Source organism: Geotrypetes seraphini, chromosome 2 (genome assembly GCF_902459505.1).
Source record: "Geotrypetes seraphini chromosome 2, aGeoSer1.1, whole genome shotgun sequence".
NCBI classification, from domain to species: domain Eukaryota; kingdom Metazoa; phylum Chordata; class Amphibia; order Gymnophiona; family Dermophiidae; genus Geotrypetes; species Geotrypetes seraphini.
This window is the reverse complement of record NC_047085.1, coordinates 193892462-193912460: the sequence shown is the minus strand read 5'-3', so window position 1 is coordinate 193912460 and position 19999 is coordinate 193892462. Positions and strand designations below refer to the sequence as shown.

General features: G+C 41.3%; 1 long non-coding RNA gene across 4 annotated transcripts in view; it reads right to left on the bottom strand.

Moving 5' to 3' along the window:
* The window catches only part of LOC117355687, a 701484-nt gene that overhangs the window by 91174 nt on the left and 590311 nt on the right, over nucleotides 1-19999 (bottom strand). The window contains exon 7 of one of the 4 annotated variants that reach the window (XR_004538432.1): nucleotides 18243-18302. The exons of the other annotated variants lie outside the window; for them this stretch is intronic. This is a non-coding gene — a long non-coding RNA (uncharacterized LOC117355687). Of the gene's footprint in view, nucleotides 1-18242; nucleotides 18303-19999 lie in introns of those variants that run through there. 4 annotated transcript variants of the gene reach the window in all.

Genomic DNA, 19999 nt, shown 5'->3' with positions numbered 1-19999 from the left:
TTTCTCAGTGGTCAGTTACGGATGCGAAAGCTGGAAACTATGGAAACAAGACAGAAAGAAGACTGACTCATTTGAGCTTTGGTGCTGGAGAAAGATTTTAGACGTGCCATGGACTGCCAGAAGAACTAACAAATCGATTCTGGAAGAGATCAAACCTGCTATGTCAGTCGAAGCCCAAATGATGAAGTTACGACTGTCTTATTTTGATCATATCATCAGAAGAGAGAGATCACTGGAGAAGGACATCATGTTTGGAAAGATCGAAGGAACCAGGCGAACAGGGTGACCTGCAATCAGATAGCTAGACACATTGAAAACAACCATGGGGATGACTTTGGAGGACCTTTCCGGACTAGCACAAAACCTATTAACTGCCAAGTGCTTTCCATGACCCCAACAAAAAACCAAAAAAGTACTTAACCTACAATTTACTGCGCAGTAACTACTAAATTACTACAAAGCCCCTTAAAAGGGATCTGCGCTTTGACTCAATGCAATTTAATAAAAGGGCCCCTTAGTCAGCATTACTTTAAAAAAAAAACAAAAAAAACCCAACAAGCTCAAGGATGTGGCCACCTAATAAATTCCCCTTTATGAAGCCATGTTAGCGTTTTTTATCGCTGGCCATAGCAGTAAAAGCTCTGACGCTCATAGGAATTCTATGAGCATTGGAACTTTTACCGCCGCAGCGATACAAAGCGTTAATGTGGCTTCATAAATGGGGAGGAAAGTTAATTAAGAAATATTACAAAACATTTTTGAAGTTAGATTGAAGTAATGATGAACTAATATTTGACCTAATGAAGAAGTTGGCAAAATCCTTTTTGATTTAGCGATATGCTAAATAATCATTAAGGCTACATCTCGGCAGGTCATTTCCCTATACTAAAAGATTTTTTTGATAAAAATTTCTTTGAGGTATATATTTATTGGAGGTTATATTATACACCTAATAAAGTGTTACACCTTTTTTTTTTTTTAAATAATTTTTATTGGAAAAGCAGCCAACACCATAACAAAGAGTCATTAATCACAACATAACAGTATGAGAGAACGAAAAACAACAAAATAGGCATTCCTAGGAGGACAGCGGTAACACTCAACCATGAAAAGGCCCAATACAGGAACCCCAGCAAAAATAAGTGGTGCAGGAACAGTACAGCGTTACACCTTTTATTCAAAAACATACAAGCAATTCAAGAAAGTAAACAGTTTTGCTTAAGAAGGAGAAGCACGAATGAGACCAGAAGAAGAAACGGGCAAGTCGGTTATTTTGAGAAAAGCAAGTGGAACTGCTGTCTGTGAGAAGAATGAGAACAGATTGTGAAAATATCAGGTACTGCTCAAACTAACCCCGACAAGTTGGATTTTGTTGACAAATACACCAGATTTTTCTTCTTCTGTGCAAGATAACACTGGTGCTCTATTGCCTGCAAGTTAACATTATAACACCTCTACTTACAGGAAAGCATACTATATATAAATGGCACACTTATTATTAGATTTGCTGCATAGTTACATAAGCCTAGAGAAAATGAGAACTGTAGATGATTAAGGGAGACAGACCTCTTGTGCTTTTCCTCAATTTCATTAAGGGGGGGGGGGCAGGTCCATTCAGAGGCCATTGTTTTTCATGCTTCACTTGCAACTAAGGGCTCCTTTTACAAAGGTGCGTTAGGGCCCTTAACGCGCGGAATAGCGCGCGCTATATTGCCCCGCGCGCTAGACGCTACCGCCTTCTCTTGAGCAGGTGGTAGTTTTTCGGGTAGCGTGCGCCAATCCGGTGCGTACGCTAAAAACGCTAGCGCACCTTTGTAAAAGGAGCCCTAAAGTGTTTGGGGATTTTTAAGACCGTGTGCCAGATGAAAAGCTGTTCCATTCAGTGTGTTTTGCCCGGAGCATCCTACTGACAAAATACTTAGATGTGGAATTATATAGAAGTCAGGAATCCAACAGTGTTAAACACTATCATTATTCAGTTCTACGGTCCATCCAAAAGGATGAGACCACCAGGATGAAATGAAACTTTCACAATTTCTATCTATTTCTACTTGCCATTTTTCTTGTAATATATGAAGTGCATACAGGGGGAACTGGGTCGGCTGTTGTGGAACAACTGAATGAGGGGGTTTTCTTCCCTGCCTTCCACATATTCTATCTAGAAACTCTATGGGCTCCTTTTACTAAACTGCGTTAGGGCTTTAACGCACTGAATTCCGCCCATGCTAGACCTTAACGCCAGCATTGAGCTGGCGTTAGTTCTAGCCGCGTAGCGCGCGGTAATTTCCTGCGTGGGCTAAAAACACTAGCGCACCTTAGTAAAAGGAGCCCAGTGTTTGAGGTGTGCCATACTGGTTCGGACCAAAGGTCCCTCCAGCCCAGCACCTTGTCTCTGAGAGAGACCAAACCATGACACAAGCACCCAGCAGGGTCCCAAGGTCCTCGGAGATCTCTTCCGTAGTGTTCATACTCAGAGGCAAGTGGTGACTTTCCCAAGACCATATAGCTAATAATGATTTTGGGACTTTTCCTCCAAGAACTTCTCTAAACACATCTTCTAGCAACAGACCTCACAGCTTAATTGTGGGTTGAGTTAAAAAAAAAAACAAAAAAAAAAACTTTCTATGATTTGTTCTAAATGCACTGCCCATTGGTTTCATAGTGTACCCCCTCATTTTAGTACACTATTATCTCGTTATAACGGACTTCAAAGGACCTGGAAAAACGGTCTGTTTTATCCAGAGTCTGTTATATCCAGAGTTGCATTTTTATAAATTAATATCTGGATTTTTGAATAAGAAACCAAAGACTGGTCTTCGTGACATTTGGAGCATTGAGATAAAGCATCAGATGACTGTGTCTCAATGGCCACGAATCTGGACTTTGAGGATGAGATGTACGGTGTCTGCATCTATGAGACAAACATGGTTTTTCTTATTACATAGAGCATTTTGGAGCCCAGTTCGTTTACAGAAATTAGATAGTTCAAAGTCTAATAGATGCTGGCACTGACATCTCGAAGCTGGGACTATGGATCATTTATTATACTATTGTCCCTTGATACTTACATTTTGGAGATCTATCTGGGATCAAGTGAACAATATATTGGAAAATCCAATGGCACTGATGTATGATACCATCCTATTTGGTACGTTAATGAGAGCTAAAAGTCAAATATCTGCTAGGAATAATAAACTTCTCTTTGTAATGACAGGGGTTGCCATACAACTTATTTTGAAGAATTGGAAGAACTGGGGTAGGTTAAATTACACTTTCTGGGGGGAATCCCTTTGTTATACTTTTATTTTATTTTTTTATATTCTTTATTCATTTTCAAAATTACATTAAGTGTTAAATATATTCATTCACATTAACAATAAGTACATCACTTACAAACAATCATTGGTACATTACATAAATTCTTATCCCTTCCCCTTTCCCATCCCTCCCACCCATATATTCCATTATCATATAAAACATGTAATAATAAAATTCCAATTTCACAAAAACACCCCTCAACAACCAGGGCTACGCCTCAAATTTATGAAAAAAGGAGAAAAAGACCTCAGTGTCTAACAGGGGCCATAAAAAAGCTTCCCAAATAGACAAGCCAGTCTCAGACAGAATTTGAAACTGGCAGACACATCCTTGGTCAAAAAACTCCTTTAGACTCAATTACTCTTCAGAGCCACACATTTCTTTTAGTACATTCTGTTTCAATGTTTCAAAAATTTCATAAATAGTGTCATAAAAAGTCACTTATCTGAATAAATGGATGTTGAGATGTAGTCGTGGGTTAGAAAGCAGGAACAAAAAATGCTCCGTGGGAAGTCAGCTGAAGGCTAATTAAAGTATCTCCAGTGCAACACTTCCATAATCATCCAACAGGGCTCCCTGTTTCGCTATAATGCTTCGTCAGGGATTTTGAGCGTCCATTCACCCGCTTCCACTCCTGTTGAGGGGTGTTTTTGTGAAATTGTAATTTATTGGACATCCCTTCTTGTGGATTTTGTTTTTTATAATAAAATTCCCCCTTCCCTACACCTTAAATTGATAAATATAAGGGAAACAATCTCAATTAATCTTTACAATATTTTGTTAATGGTTTCCACACATCCTGAAATTTCTTAAAATATCCCCGTTGTAATGCAATAAATCTTTCCATTTTATAGATATGGCATAAAGAGTTCCACTAAAAGTTATAATTTAATCTCCTCAAATCCTTCCAATTATATTATTATTGTTATACTTTTAAAATGGAGTGTCTGATGGCTATACAGCAGGGAAGGTACAGGAAATTTATGGATGTTTGGGAGCCGTTGACTAAATTTTGTAAGGAATGATAACTGGCTTTATTTTACTGACCTTTAAATATACACATCCAGGGTGGGAGGGAGGGGTTTGTATTGGAATTGTTTTGGGGAATTTTTAGATAGTTTCTTGTGTGTATTTATTTTCTAGATTAATAGGTGGGAAGGTGGGGGAAAATAATTGCTTATTACTATATGTAAGTTTATTGTGCTTTTTTTGTAATATTATATGTACATGAATTATTTGTATGCACAATTGTAGTTGGAAAATTTAATAAAGATTATAAAAACAAAAAACAACTTTATTTAGGTCAACTTGAAACAACGTTCAATCAATGAACAACAGTTACTGCACAACCATATTAGCAACATCAAGAACAAAACTCAGCAAAATATGGATATGGCATGAAACGATTGCAAAACCAGAACACTAAAAAATGTTCTAAAGCATTATGTCGTACTGTACTAGAAAGAAAAATACTGTCATTTTCTTCTGGGCTGCATTTTGATACTATATCATCGGCACGCCACGCGCCTTGTAGGTAAAGCCTGCATGTCTGTTATAGCCAAAGAAAACTACAGCTGAAAGCGGCTCTGGGGACCAAATTGGTTGTCCATTATATCTGAAAGTCCGTTATATGCAAGTCCGCTATATGTGATGATTTTCGGTATGTTTATAATGGCGCACGGCCGGGACCAGCGGACCACGTCCGCCTTAGGCGAGGTTCCGTTATAATGAGATTATACTGTAGTATTTGAAAAGGCAAACAAGTGTATTATGGTTTGATATACCGCTTTAATGCCAAAGCGGTTTACAACTTTTTAAAACAAACAAATTTAATTAAAAACAGGGGAAAGGACATATAATATGTGAATTTGAATTGTTACGACATGGCACAAGAGGCAAAAAGGGGAGGGTTTACAATTTATAAAATAAAAAAATTGAAAAGGTAATGGGAAGAACGAAATGGAGAAGGGGAAGACTTAGGTGATCCATTTAACTAAATCTCAAAAGCATCCTTAAAGGGAAAGGTTTTAAGGTTAGTTTTAAACTGATTAGAGTTAATTTCCAGTCTTAACCATTTCCTATGAGTATTTTATAGGCTTCTAAAGTATCCCCCGTTCATCTGTCTCTTCTCCAAGCTGATGAATGGTTTAGCCTTTCTTCATAGGGAAGCTCTTCCATCTCTTTATCATTTTGTATTTTAGATTAGCTGTATAGACCCAGTATTGTAGTCATTCATCAATCAGGATGTCATTATTTACTGGTGAACAAGACACTGATGGCCTGCCATAATCGTACCTTAGCAAAAGATGACTGTTATAGTGACTATTGATACAATATCTATAGTAATGCTGCAGGGTCCGCTTCAGTTAGGAGGAAATATTGATGCAACCTGCAGCATTTCGTCTGTCTCAAAATCAAAGTTCTGACTATTCCAGTATAGACAGCACTTTTGCTTTCTTTGCCAAAAGGTGTGCAGGGCAATCTCTACTGAGGTGATGTTTGCTTGAAGGTGAGTTGTTAATCATCCGTCAGCAGCGATCACTGCAACTGCTAGGAAATTTCTTAGCTGTCTCTGGAAGGAATTGGCTATTGTTAACACCCAAAGACCAATGTAAAATAAATAAATAAATGCAAAGAGCTGCAGCAAAAGCCTCTGCTTTCATGATAAAAGTCTGGATGGCTGCAATTGGAAAAATTGGGATCACCTTAGTTTTCCTTTTTGGTGGGCGAGCTTATGTTTAACTTATAAATAAGAGAAAATGAATGCTGACATGCTGGGGCATAATAAGATATTCTAATTAGTTTAGGGTCCATTGACATCTTTTGTAGATTTGCTATAGTTGTCCATTATCTTTATCTTCCGTTGTTTTTTCACCCACATATCGGGGGGGGGGGTGTTATCTTTTGTTTTGGTATTATTCCTGATGGTAATGATGGACGGGGGAGGGAATTTTTATCTTTTGTATAGATACTGATTGATTATAAGTGCTTGGTTGATTATCATTATTTGTATATAAATTGTATTGCACTTTTTGTTGGCATTAAAAACTAAATAAAGTTTAAAAAAAAGGTGTAAAAAAAAAAAAAAGTCTGGATGATTAAGAGAATAGAGCTCAAGAGAATGTTGGTTTCACCTTAGAAATAATGGGAATAGGATTTTTACTGGGATTGGCGCTTTTTAACATATTCATAAATGATCTGGAAATGGGAATAATGAGTGAGATGAGTGAGATGACCGAGTAAGTAAAATGATCACAAAACTATTCAAAGTTGTGAAATCACATACAGATTGCATGAAATTGCGGGAGGACCTTGAGAGGCTGGAAGACTGGGCATCAAAATGGTAGATGACATTTAACTCCCCCACACACTTATACAAAAGCGCGGCAGAGGATTTTAGCACTGGCCGGCGTGTTGAATACTCTGTGCTGCTGCTCATAGAGTTCCTATGATTAACGGAGCAGCGCAGAGCATTCAACACACTGGCCTGCACTAAAAACCTCTACCACACTTTTGTAAGGACTGGAAGCCGCAGCAACAGGAGCAACTAGTCTTCCGTCCTCAGGAGCAGGAACCATCCAACCTGCTGGAGATAGAGCATACTGATTGGCAAGAGGGAGTTCCATCCAGATATACAGTACTCCTGAAAATCAGGGCTCTATCTCCACCTGCTAGTAGGTATATGCAATCCCACTGGTCTCTGGATTCATCTGCTGCCAGCGCTAAGGAATTAAGTATTTCATAAATTTAACTAAATAAATTCATTCTTATGTGCTGACAGAAGAAAGGGCCCAAGTCTTGGGTGGTTCCTGACCTGCCTGATCTAAGAGAGAGGAAACACTGGGGAACAAAGAGCCACCAGAGAGTGGAGAGCAGAGTGACTGATGCATGGAAGGCCTGTTGCCTTCCAAATCGAGTGAGAAGAGTGAAGTACAATAAAGTATAATTGTGAAGGAGAGGAGAGAGGCTACTGACCAACTTAAAGGAAACTGAAGACACATTACTGAGGAGTGAGGATTTTAACTACTCTGCAGTCTGCAAAGAGGTGTGAAAGGATGCAAGAGTCTAATGAAGAGAGCAATGCTCAGAGGACACCGAGATTTAGCAACCCACTGAAATTATTTTCAGACATTTTATTTTAATCTTAAGGACTATTTGCCTCTCTGCTTTCCTAACCCTTCTTCTGTAGATGTTTGCGCACTTTTGGAGAGCCTAATAAATGGGAATGTTCCTATAATTCAGCAGTCTCTCAGCTGTTTATGCCTATCTAGTGCTAATCAGCAATATTTAAGCCTGCCATTAGGAAGGAACTGCCCAATACTTGATGTAATTTAAATGGGCAGAAGATGCTTAGATTGTCTGTGTCTGTCTGACCACTAATATTCAGCAGCACTTAATCAGAAAATGCCACTGAATATCACCATTAACTGTCCTTGCACTGTCTGGTTAGCATCGACGCTGTCAAAGGGTGAAGTTTGGGAGGAGCCGGCATTTTACTGAATAGAAATAATATAAGCAATTAAGAAGAGGCTAAAGTTAGGACAGTGAAAAGGTTGCTGCTAGGGGGTCACGGTGGCCTTTTTCAGGCCAGGACTATCATTCGCTTTAGGGAAAGAAGGGACAAAGGGGGCAGGAGTGAGTAGGTCAGAGCCATCATTGTCTTCAGGGGAGAAAGGAAGAAAAGGGGACCAGGAAATGAAGGAATCAGAAGGGCCAAGGTACTTGTTTCCTCTTATGTGGGTCCTGGCTGAATACTGGCAAGGGCCTAGGTAAGTTCCAGCAGTCGTAGGGTTACCATATGGCTCCAGAAAAAGGAGGATGGATCGAGACATCCGGGTTTTACTTCCAATGCTTTCAATGGAAGCAAAGCCCGGATGTCTCAATCTGTCCTCCTTTTTCTGGAGCCATATGGTAACCCTAAGTGCAGTCAGCTCATTTTGAAATAGCCCTGGATATTCAGAGCCAGGGCCTGGACATGGCCTGCCACTGAATATCTGGGGTTAACTATAGCTGTGGTAGTCGGCATTTAAAAAAATACTGACCGCTGCAGGCTGAAAATTGTCTTGGAAGGTGAGGAGTGGCCTAGTGATAGAGCTACTGCCTCAGCACTCTGGTTTTTTGCCATAATGTGTGGGATGGAAAGTTTTAATAAACTTGGATCAAATCCCAACACTGTTCCTTGTGACCCTGGGCAAGTCACCTAATTAATTTAATGTCTGTGACTAAGACACACATCAAATTTCCTAAAAGGAGAAAGGGAAGGGGAATAGGACTTGTATACCGCCTTTTTGTGGTTACATAGTCTAAATGGTTTACATAGTTACAGGTATTTATTTTGAGCCTGGGGCAATGGAGGATTTGTTTATACACTGGCCTTCTGGGGTAGGGTTACCAAATTTTCCTCTGGAAAAATCCAGACCCATGGCTATTCCCCCAGGACCACCCAGTTCAGCCTCTGTCATGGCCTGTTCCATCCGCGCATGCCCCTTCCCGTCCGGACGCCCCGGACATGTCCTCAAAACAAGGACATATATGGGGAAATTCAGACATCTGGTAACCCTATACTGGGGTATCCCTCAGTCCCAATGATCTGAAAGGTCCACTACACCTGCATATAATTATTAGGAGAAGTATGAAAAGTTTTGTTGTATAAGATGCAAAGATGAGGTTTTCCATTTATGCAGAAAGATTCCTGGACAAGTTTATCATTGCAATTTTACAACTACAGCTTGAATGGAAAACTTGGAACAAAACCACAAAAACTAAAAAGTGGATATTTTCCAAGCTTTAAATCAGCTTTCACAAATCTCCCTGTTTCAATTGCTGCAAAACTGCCCAAAAAACATATTCTGTGACAGAGAGAGAGAGAGAGAGAGACAGTTCTGTGGTTCAGGCTACATCACCATGTTTATGGTGCAGGGGATATCATATAAATGCAAGTGGGCATGCCACCGTGGGGAGGGAAAGCAGCTGCTACGACAGTAGTGCCAGTCTACCAGTGACACTGAGGTTGTGTCTCAAGAGACGGTACTCTTCCAGCCAATAAGGCCTGCACTGCCTAGACCAGTGTTTCTCAACTCGATCCTGGAGTATCTCCCCCCTCGCCAGGTCTTCAGGATATCCACAATGAATATGTATGAAAGAAATTTGCATATAATGAAGGCAGTGCATGCAAATGAATTTCATTCATATTCATTGTGGATATCCTAAAGACCTGACTGGCAAGAGGGTACTCCAGGACCGAGTTGAGAAAAAGACTGGCCTAGACAGCCCATCTGGGAAGGCATAGGGGTAGGAGAGACAGCTATAGAAGTTTAAAAAAAAACATACAACAGAACAGGGTAGGCACATTTTTCAAAATAGTTGTAAAAATAATTCCAAAATGGATGAATTTCCCTTTTCACTTATTTGGCAAGTTCTAGAAAGCTAACTGTGGAGAGAAATACAACTACCATGTACTTGTCTCCCTCTCCAGAGAGAATACTCTCAGATGGGTTACATTATCTTTTATTATTACATGTATTCAGTAGTGAGTATGGGCTATACGATATGCCTGTTTGAAACAGTTATGCATTTATTTCATCTTCTAAACTGCCTCCTCTACACACGGCTCAAAGCAATTTACAATCACTGCAAACACAAAACTACTTTTCACAGAAACCCCCCAATTACACGTATGGTTATACTATATCTCTAAATTATGAAAAAGCACACATGTATCCTTCTCACATTCAAAATATGCTAAAACTGAACTTTAAAGGCCCATACACCTTCTCTCTGTTTCTTCTATGTGTTCTCTGGTTTCCACCGAATGGTGCCTATACAACTTGGTAGCTCTCTAATACGTCGATGAAAACAAAAACAAAAACTGTGGATACAGATGTTCTGGAGATAATTTTTTAAACACTGACATATAAAACCAAGAAAATTCAATTTAAAAAGTACAATGATAAAAAATACTGTGATAAAAATCCAACTGGACTCTACACGGTCCGTGTTTCGGCGAACACGCCTTTCTCAGGGGTCCAATGGTTTGCAACCTCACATATAAAGAATTGGACTGAAAACAGTCTATTGTCTTTAAACATGTGAGCAAAGAACACCACAGGCAAGCTGAAGTAGTTCTCTAATACGTTCCGCATAAATTCCTATCTCCCCCATGAAACACAATATTTCATTTAATCATCATACAATTTGTCTTCATTTTCTACCAGTAACATCTGGCATTTATAAGGAAACACTGTAAAAGTCTGGGCTAATGCTACAACTGTGTGGTGCCGTTAAAGTATGTTATTTTATTGCTTACTGATAACATATGTTGACATGGCTGTACACATTAATAATTTCAGTCCTTAGTCCATACATGAAATAACAACACATTTCTTCCTAACACATGGACCTTGCTGTAACCATCTGTATAGCTCAAAGGTCCTCAAATCTAGTCCTTGAGGTCCACAACCATGCCTGGTTTTCAGGATTTCTATAATGAATATGCATGAGATCTATTTCCATGCAATGGAAGCAGTGACTGCAAATAAATCTCATACAAATTCATTTTATAAATCCTGAAAACCAGGCTGGGTTGTGGACCTTGAGAAACAGATTTGAGGACCACTGGTATACACTTCTTCCTCTGTATTTGCGGTTTCAGCATTCGCGGTTTCAATTATTCACGGTTTTTAGCTTGCTGGCTCCTCCCTCCCCCCCCCCCCCCAATTACATCAGCTTGCATAGAGAAATCGCTGATTCCAAGCGTTTACAGAGAAAATCGCTGATTCCCAGCACTTTATTCACCGTGTTTTGCCTCTCCTTCAGGAACAGACCAGGTCTCCCACCATGTTATTTGCGGTTTCACTATATTCACAATGGTTTTTAATGGAAAACAGCAAATAACATATGAAAAAGTTATTCGCGGTTTTTCTGTATTTGCAGTTCCGTTAATCTCCTATCACAGTGAATACGGAGGGAGAAGTGTAATCTGTATTTCAGCATGCCAGTGTTAGCACAAATTTGGTAGACAATAATTCCAAATTAACTTTACAGTAAGTAGCTACAAAATTGCTCATTACTTTTTAACTCATTAAGAATTAAACAGTTCCCTAGTACACATAACAGTTGTATCAATTCCGCACTGAATCTCAGGGTTCATTTATCAATGCTGCAATAGCTGCATCCATTTTTTTATACCACTGGGGGAGCTCAACTGACTAGGCTGACAAGAGTAAGCTCTGCCTAGTTTCCTGCAAGGTCATGCATGTCTCTTTAGCCGAGAGGCGGCATGCCAAAACTACTAAGGCAGAAGCAAGAGAAGCATTTGGAATGTCGGCTTCATGAGAGAGCCTGGCACAATAAGTGACATGCACATTGCCAGCAACAACAATGACGCTGCCTAAAGATATAGAAGAGACCACTTTGTGTGCAAAAATAGATGAGTAGAACAATCACCTCTGTCTGAAAAAAGGAGAATACTAGTCCTCTCTTTACAGGCCCCAAATCTTCCACGACAGCTGCTTGTCTTACACAGCACTGCTACCACCATCATCATGCATCCACTGCTGGTATATGGCACTATCACACATCCCATAAGGAGTGGCTGGGATTAATGTCTATTGTTTTCAAAAACAAACACAATCTCATTCTGTGATGAGGTGGAACTTCGCTCATGCAGATTCTGAATCTTAAACAATCTATTTTCATTACGGATCTCTCTGCCTATCTCCAGTCATTTTTTAAAAATTATTTCTGTTTTTGTCACAATTGCCATCTCTTATCAAGAACAGAATAACTAGCTCCTTTACTTTGTTCACACGCTATTTGTAGTGTCTCGGTATAAAATAATAGTGTGTGTGTGTGTGTGGGGGGGGGGGGTTTCCCCTCAGTTACAATTTGGATTTGACCAAAACTGCCAATCTTTCTTCTGTGATTATGCAAGGAGAAGCCGGGTGCAGCACTTGGCTATGGGTTTTTTCTGTATTTTGGAAGGCATTCCCCTTGGCTAGAAAAGACATCTCTATTCTTACAAGTACAGGGTAGCCAGATCAGCTTCCTGACACTTTACCAGCTCTCAGTTTTACAGACTTTTGAGTAGAAGTGCTGTCATCCCCAGGAGCTGGCTGCAAAAAGTACTCCCTGTTTTAAATCTAAACAGTTAATACCTAGGCTAGTAGGTTTCTTCAAAGTTGTTTAAAGGCGAAAATTTTACTTATGTATTTTTAAATTGTCCTTTAATAATACTCATATAAAGATTATCCATGCAAATAATCAAGAGCTTAAGCATATTAGACAAGAACTCCACCAGCGATAAAACTAGAACAACTGATAAAACCAAAGCAATGTGCTAATGGGTTGTCAGATTTAAACCTGTCGCCCACAGGAGCTTGTAATTTGAGAGATTTCAAAGAATCAATGATGTTGTAGGCAGAGAGCTATTGCTCTTTCTTACTGAAATGGCAGCTCTTCTAGCGAGATCAGAACTGTCAGGAGGAGGGTGGGGAATTTCTACAGCTAACTAAAGTCCATCTGTCACAGTACGAGTCCTAGGCCAGGAGCCGTACCCCAGAGCTCTATCTGGAATTCTTTAGGCACGATCTCTATATCCAGCCTGTGACTGGGACATCATTCTCCCCAGAGGCAGGCCTGACCACTTGGAATCTAGCTGGAGGAGAGCGTGGCGTATTGGTTAGAGCTACAGCCTCAGCACCCTGAGGTTGTGGGTTCAAATCCACACTGCTCCTTGTGACCCTGGGCAAGTCACTTAATCCCCCTATTGCCCCAGGTACTCGTAGACTGTGAGCCCACTGGGACAAATTGGGAAAATGCTTAAAGTACCTGTAATGTAAACTGCTTTGAATGGGTCTGTGACCTGTGCAGCTGCTCAAGGCTCCACGAGTGAGGAGATACTGGTGTGCGACCCCGGTGTCCTTCCTTCATGTGGTATGTGCAGGTGAAGAGGGGGTTGTGGGGAGAAACAAAGGGATGTTGGGAAGAGAAAGAAAGAGGGATGTTGTGCTGTGCTCACCTCCACCCAATAAAAGAGGGTGTGCTGTGCTAATGCTGCCACTACCAAAGAGGGTATTAATTTCTATTTTTGCACAGACGGCCTAGAGCAGGGCGTGTCAAAGTCCCTCCTCGAGGGCTGCAATCCAGTCGGGTTTTTAGGATTTTCCCAATGAATATGCATGAGATCTATTAGCATACAATGAAAGCAGTGCATGCAAATAGATCTCATGCATGTTCATTGGGGAAATCCTGAAAACCCGACTGGATTGCGGCCCTCGAGGAGAGACTTTGACACTTGTGGCCTAGAGCCAGTTTTAACTAACCCCATCCTTTACAAAGCCACATTAGTATTTTTAGCCCCAGCTGCTGCGTTAAGAGGTCCGACGCTCATAAAATTCCTATGAGCGTCGGAGCTATTACCGCCGTGGTCTGTGTTAAAAACACTAGCTCGGCTTTGTAAAGGAAGGGGGTAAGCTCTCTAGTCCAAAGCATTTACCCTGTTACCATTAGAGCAGTGGGTAAATGCATGCTTGCTTATGTCCAAAATTCGATTTCTGGAATGTTCAAGCAGAGGGCAGGAGGCAGCATATGCAGCGGCGGTCCTGAGACTGAGGAGCTGCCGAATGCAGAGCTTCCAAGGCTTGGGTACTCAGGCGATGCAGCAGCTAGAAGGGTCAAATTGAGGGTTGAGCCGGCCATGCAGCTTCACAGAGTGTAAGTGACGGGTAGATGCCAAAATTATTCCCTTGTCCATTGATTGCAATCATTGATTCTGGTGCAGCGGGCAGGGCGAGTGAACTAGGAGCTGTAATTCCATTATGGTACAGTCCTAGCAGCTAGCAGGGTCTTTCTGGGAATGGAACTCCTGCTATCCTGCACTCCGTGAGAAATATATACTGAGAACATAAGAATTGCCGCTGGTGGGTCAGACCAGTGGTCCATCGTGCCCAGCAGTCTGCTCACGCAGCGGCCCCCATTCAAAGACCACTGCTCTAAATGAGTCCAGCCTCACCTGCGTACATTCCAGTTTAGCAGGAACTTGTCCAACTTTGACTTGAATCCCTGGAGGGTGTTTTCCCCTATAACAGACTCCAGAAGAGCGTTCCAGTTTTCTACCACTCTCTGGGTGAAGAAGAACTTCCTTACGTTTGTACGGAATCTATCCCCTTTCAACTTTAGAGAGTGCCCTCTCGTTCTCCCTACCTTGGAGAGGGTGAACAATCTGTCTTTATCTGCTAAGTCTATTCCCTTCAGTATTTTGAATGTCCCCTCTCAGTCTCCTCTTTTCAAGGGAGAAGAGGCCCAGTTGCTCTAATCACTTACTGTATGGCAACTCTTCCAGCCCCTTAACCATTTTAGTTGCTCTTCTCTGGACCCTTTCGAATAGTACCGTGCCCTTCTTCATATACGGCGACCAGTGCTGCACGCAGTACTCCAGGTGAGGGTGCACTGTGGCCCAGTACAGCGGCATGATAACCTTCTCCGATCTGTTCATGATCCCCTTCTTAATCATTCCTAGCATTCTGTTTGCCCTTTTCGCTGCTGCGGCGCATTGCGCGGACGGCTTCATCGACTTGTCAATCAGAACTCCCAAGTCTCTTTCCTGTATATATAAATATATATATATATATATTTTTTTTTTTTTTCCCTGTAGAACTCCTTGACAAAGTAAAACTGCTATTCTTTAGCACATAGGTACACTTGGACATAGTATCAGTATGTCTAAAGTTGTTTTATGACCAAATCCTGAGAAAATCTGAAGATTTGTGCTGGAAAAGACCATTTCTAGGCAAGCAGTCATTAACTGCTGGGCCTGGGAGCATGCCACTTGCTGCTAACGTGCATTTTCTGAGCTCTGGCTGAAGGCGTCATGCTCAGCGGAACCTTTCAGCACATTCTAACATGAATCAAGCTCATTATTAGGGGAACTCACCGCTATGCAGCATGCACTGCAGAAAAAAGGCGCGAACACCGAGTTTGCACGAAAGCTACTGTTCAATGCAAAGCCACAGCTTTTCACTTTTCATAACAAGCTGCACAGAAATAGCCAAAAAAGTTAACCGCAATTCTGCTATCATAATTGAAGTTTCCTAATGCTAATAAGAAAACGCAATGAGTGAAGGCTAATCAGAGTCAGATCTAGCATGCATATTAAATGTAAATTTGTCTAATGCTTTCAAAAAAATAAGTTGTTTTTTTTTTCTCCATTTCTCACATCTTCAGATCACCTCTTAAAATGCATTCAAAAATTGGCTTAGCGATTTTAACATGGGACTTTACCACATATTACGCCCATTTTTAATGCAGCAGTAAAATATGGCTTTGGGGTTTGTTTGGTTTTTTTGCAGATCCTGTGCTCATTTGTCCATTCGCACACAGGACTTCAAAAAAAATTGACACGGACACACTTACAGTCTCCTATTTATAAGGTTTTAAATGCTCCCTCCTCAACTCAGCTTTAGCCAGTTAGCATGTGCTAATGCAAACATGTTAACTGGTTAATACTTTCAAACCCATTCTCTGTCATGACATGCCCTCTCCAAAAATATCTTTTTTTTAAAAAAACGTGTGGTTAGTGTGTAGAAAAGGAGATATTACCGCACTTGCTAAGCACATGCTAGGGCTTAATGCCTTGTAGTAAAAGGGCTTCTAAATCAATTTTTGGAGAAGAGGGGTTTTGGTGAAGGAACGAGAAAAAAGGCAGGATATGGGAATGAAATCCCTATTTTCATCTCCACCACCCCCCCTCCTTCACCCTCTACTCTCTTCACAGAAGCTCTGGACACAGATGCGGAGCCCACTGCAATCTATAATATTGTGCCAGTAAGCTCATAAATCCTTTTCAGAGCCATTCCCATGCACACTTCTATGCTGTACTTCAGAGAAGCTCCAGCTGTGCACTTTGATAGACAAGATGCAGAGCTCCATCTCAGGGGCAAAGTGTCACCGAGCAACGCTAGAAGGGCCGTATCAGCTTAAGAGAGATGCTTAGGAATTGCTCATTTATTTTCGTACACATCCAGGGATGGGTGGGGGGCTATTTCTGTCCTAATTTTGTCCTTTGAGTATTTACACCTGGGATGGGGTGGGGTGGGGGAGGGTGGGAGGATATTATTAATCTGAATAGGGTAAGGTTATTGGGTAAATCTATGTTTCTGCCTTTTATTAATTAAGCATTGGGTGGGTGGGTGGGGGGGATAAAATGTTTGGTTGTGTATATTTGTAAGTTGAATGTGCTTTTATTGATTTATTATATGTTATATATTTGTGTCTTGCACTATTGACGTTTGGAAAATTAATAAAGCATTAAAAAAAAAAAAAAGAAATTGCTCATTGCAGTCCACAAGTAGACTTTTGGTGTCTGGAAAAAATGGGAGCCCCCCCCCCCAACATTTTTCCAAATAACCTAAAAATATTCTACTGCCGCAGAAACTTCTGCCCGAAATTCAAGACATGTCCCAATGCTTTATTTTTCCACAGGATAGAGCTCACAAAACAGTTAAGCTCTTAATTAATGAAACCCCAGAATTCATTAAGCCAACATCTCAGCGGTGTCAAAGATTTTCTGAATGTGTCAAGGTTGAATGAGGACACTTTGAACACACACTATGAATTAATTGAGGAATAAAACCATTATACTAATGCATTTTCAAAGTCATACCAAATTTTTAAAAATTGCAAAGTACTCTGAACCTATGTATGGGATCCCTTCTTCCCAGATACCAAGTATAATCTCCTTTATTGTAGGGTGAATATATAGGCACAATTTGAAAGGGGCATGGGGGCAGTTCTCCCACTCTCCTTTCAGCATCACATGTTGTGATCACTACACTTCTCCCTCCGTATTCACGATTTCAGCATTCACGGTTTTGATTATTCACGGTTTTTAGCTTACTGGCTCCTCCCCCCCAAATTACATCAGCTTGCATAGAGAAATTGCTGATTCCAAGCACTGACAGAGAAAATCGCTGATTCCTGGCACTTTCTTCACCGTGTTTTGCCTCTCCTTCAGGAACAGGCCAGGTCTCCCACCATGTTATTCGCAGTTTCACCATATTCACGATGGTTTTAAAAGAAAACAGCAAATAACATATGAAAAAGTTGTTCATGGTTTTTCTGTATTTGCGGTTCTGTTAATCCCCTATCACAGCGAATACGGAGGGAGAAGTGTAATACTAAATTGATTCCCATTTCCTACTACCAATATGACTTCCTTACCCTTTGCCCCCTTCTCCCCCAATGTAAACAGTCAAACTACACCTATGGGTGAATGATAGATCATTTCTCATTCTGTCAATCAGAATGCTTCCCCTATAACACTCGTTCCCACACCATCTAACTTTTGCTGCCAAATTTCAGATCATTCTTCAAGCTTTGCTAGATCTTTCTTCATGTTATTAACACCATCCAGGGTGTCTACTCTATTGCTGATTTTGGTATTATCCGCAAAGAGGCAAATCTTATCTGAGAGCCCTTCAGCAATATCACTTATAAAAATGTTAAAAAGAACAGGCCCATGAACAGAACCTTGAGGCACACCACTGGTAACATTCCTTTCCTCAGAGCAATCTCCATTGACTACTACCCTCTGTTGTCTTCTATTCAACCTGACCCAGCCCGCCACTTTAGGGCCCATCCCGAGATCACTCAGTTTATTTATTAGACATCTGTGTGGAACACTGTCAAAGGCTTTGCTAAAATCTAAATACACCACTTCTAGCGCACTCCCTCTATTCAATTCTCTGGTCACCCAGCCAAATTTGTCTGAGAAGACCTACCTCTAGTGAAACTATGTTGCCTATAGTCCTGTAATCTACCGGATTCCAGAAACTTCACCATTCTCTGTTTTAAAAGCATTTCCATTAATTTGCTTACCACAGAAGTCAGACTTATTGGCCTGTAATTCCCTACTTCTTCCTTACGCCAACGTTTGTGTAGAGGGACCACATCTTCCCTTCTCCAGTCTTCCAGCACCACTCCTGACTCTAGAGAAACATTGAAAAGGTCAGTCAGTGGGGCCACCAGAAGTTCCCTAAGTTCCTTCAGCACCCTCAGATGTATACCATCCAGTTCCATCACTTTGTCTACCTTTAATTTAGCTAGTTCCTCATGAACATAGCCCTCTGAAAATTGATCAGAATCTACCACTACTCCATCCCTATTCGCGTTTATCTTCTGTGGTCCCGCTCCTGGCACTTCTGCCATGAACACAGAACAGAAATACTTAAGCAATTCAGCCTTTTCTTTATCAGCTTCTACATATTTCTCCCCTTCACCTTTGAGTCTCACAGTGCTAATTTTGCACTTCTTCCTATCATTAATATATCTAAAAAATGTCATATCTCCCCATTTCACTGTCAACTATTTTTTTATTCCATTTGTATCTTTGCTTTCCTGACTACTTGACCAGCCTCTCTTAATTTTTCCAGATATTTTTGGCAGTCTTCCTCTTTCTGCGATTTTTTGTAGTTTATGAAAGCTAACCGCTTATTCCTTACCTTCTCAGCTACTTTTGAGAACCTAAATTGCCATCTTTCCCTCTTACTTTTACTTACTTGCCTCACAAAAAGGTTTGTCGCCCTTACAATAACTCCGTTCAGTTTCACCCACTGCATATCTACTCCTTCCAGACATTCCCATCCAGACAATTCCTCGATGTAATCCTCCATCCGAAGTTAGGTTTTTTTAAACTCTAGAACCTTTACTTTTGAATGAGTCCTCTCTATCTATAATAATAAAATGCTAAGCGTACATGCGCACTCTTATCCCGTGTTCCCTGAGTCCTGATCTGTCGGGATGTGGCCGGCAGAGTGCGCATGCGCGCTACGATGCATGAAAGGCGGTGCGGAGCGGAGGATGCCAGGAGCAGGGCTTCGAGGCGAGGCAGCTGTCGGCGCCTGCAGGCCGTGGCGGATTCTGGCAGCGGAGTGCAGACGGTTCGAGCTTGGAGCCACCATGGCGGTAACTCCTCCCTCCCGCCCTCTCTCTGTCTGCCGAAAAAAAAAAATCGTTGTCACGTAGGGGGAAAGGGGCACTTCCGGTTGCGGCAGGGAAGGGCGGGGCTTCTCTCTCCCCCCCACACAACAAAAACTACCCATACCCGCAGCTGTGACCCCCCCAAAGTAAACTCCCCTGGAGCAAGATTGGACGCCCAAAAAAAAGAGGGGAGGAGGAGATCACTCTCAACTGTCCAAGGATATAAGCAAAGGGCCAAGAAAGTGTTAAAAAAAAAAAAAAAGAGAGACAGATACAAAGAAAGACAGACAGACAGCGGGAGGGAGAAAGAAAGGAAGAAGAACACAGGGGCAGGGAGAGAGACAGACGAAGGGGGCCAGGGAGAAAATAAGACAGACAGCGGGAGGAAGAGAGACAGAAAGAAAGAAGACAGACAGACAAGATAATACTCTTTAGTATAGGAAATCTTAAAACTTTATATAGTATCTATAATAATAAAATGCTAAGCGCGCATGCACACTCTTACCGCGTGTTCCCTGAGATCTGATCTATTGGGCTGTGGCGGTAGGAGTGCGCATGCGCACCAGACAAGCCTCCCTGCTCTCCACCTCACGCCACTGCGACGAAGGTGGCAATCGTGAGGATAGCCGCTGTCTAGGGAGCACCAAAGAATTAGACCTGAGGAGGCAAAGCAGGATTATCTTCACACTCTGCTCCTAGCAGCAGA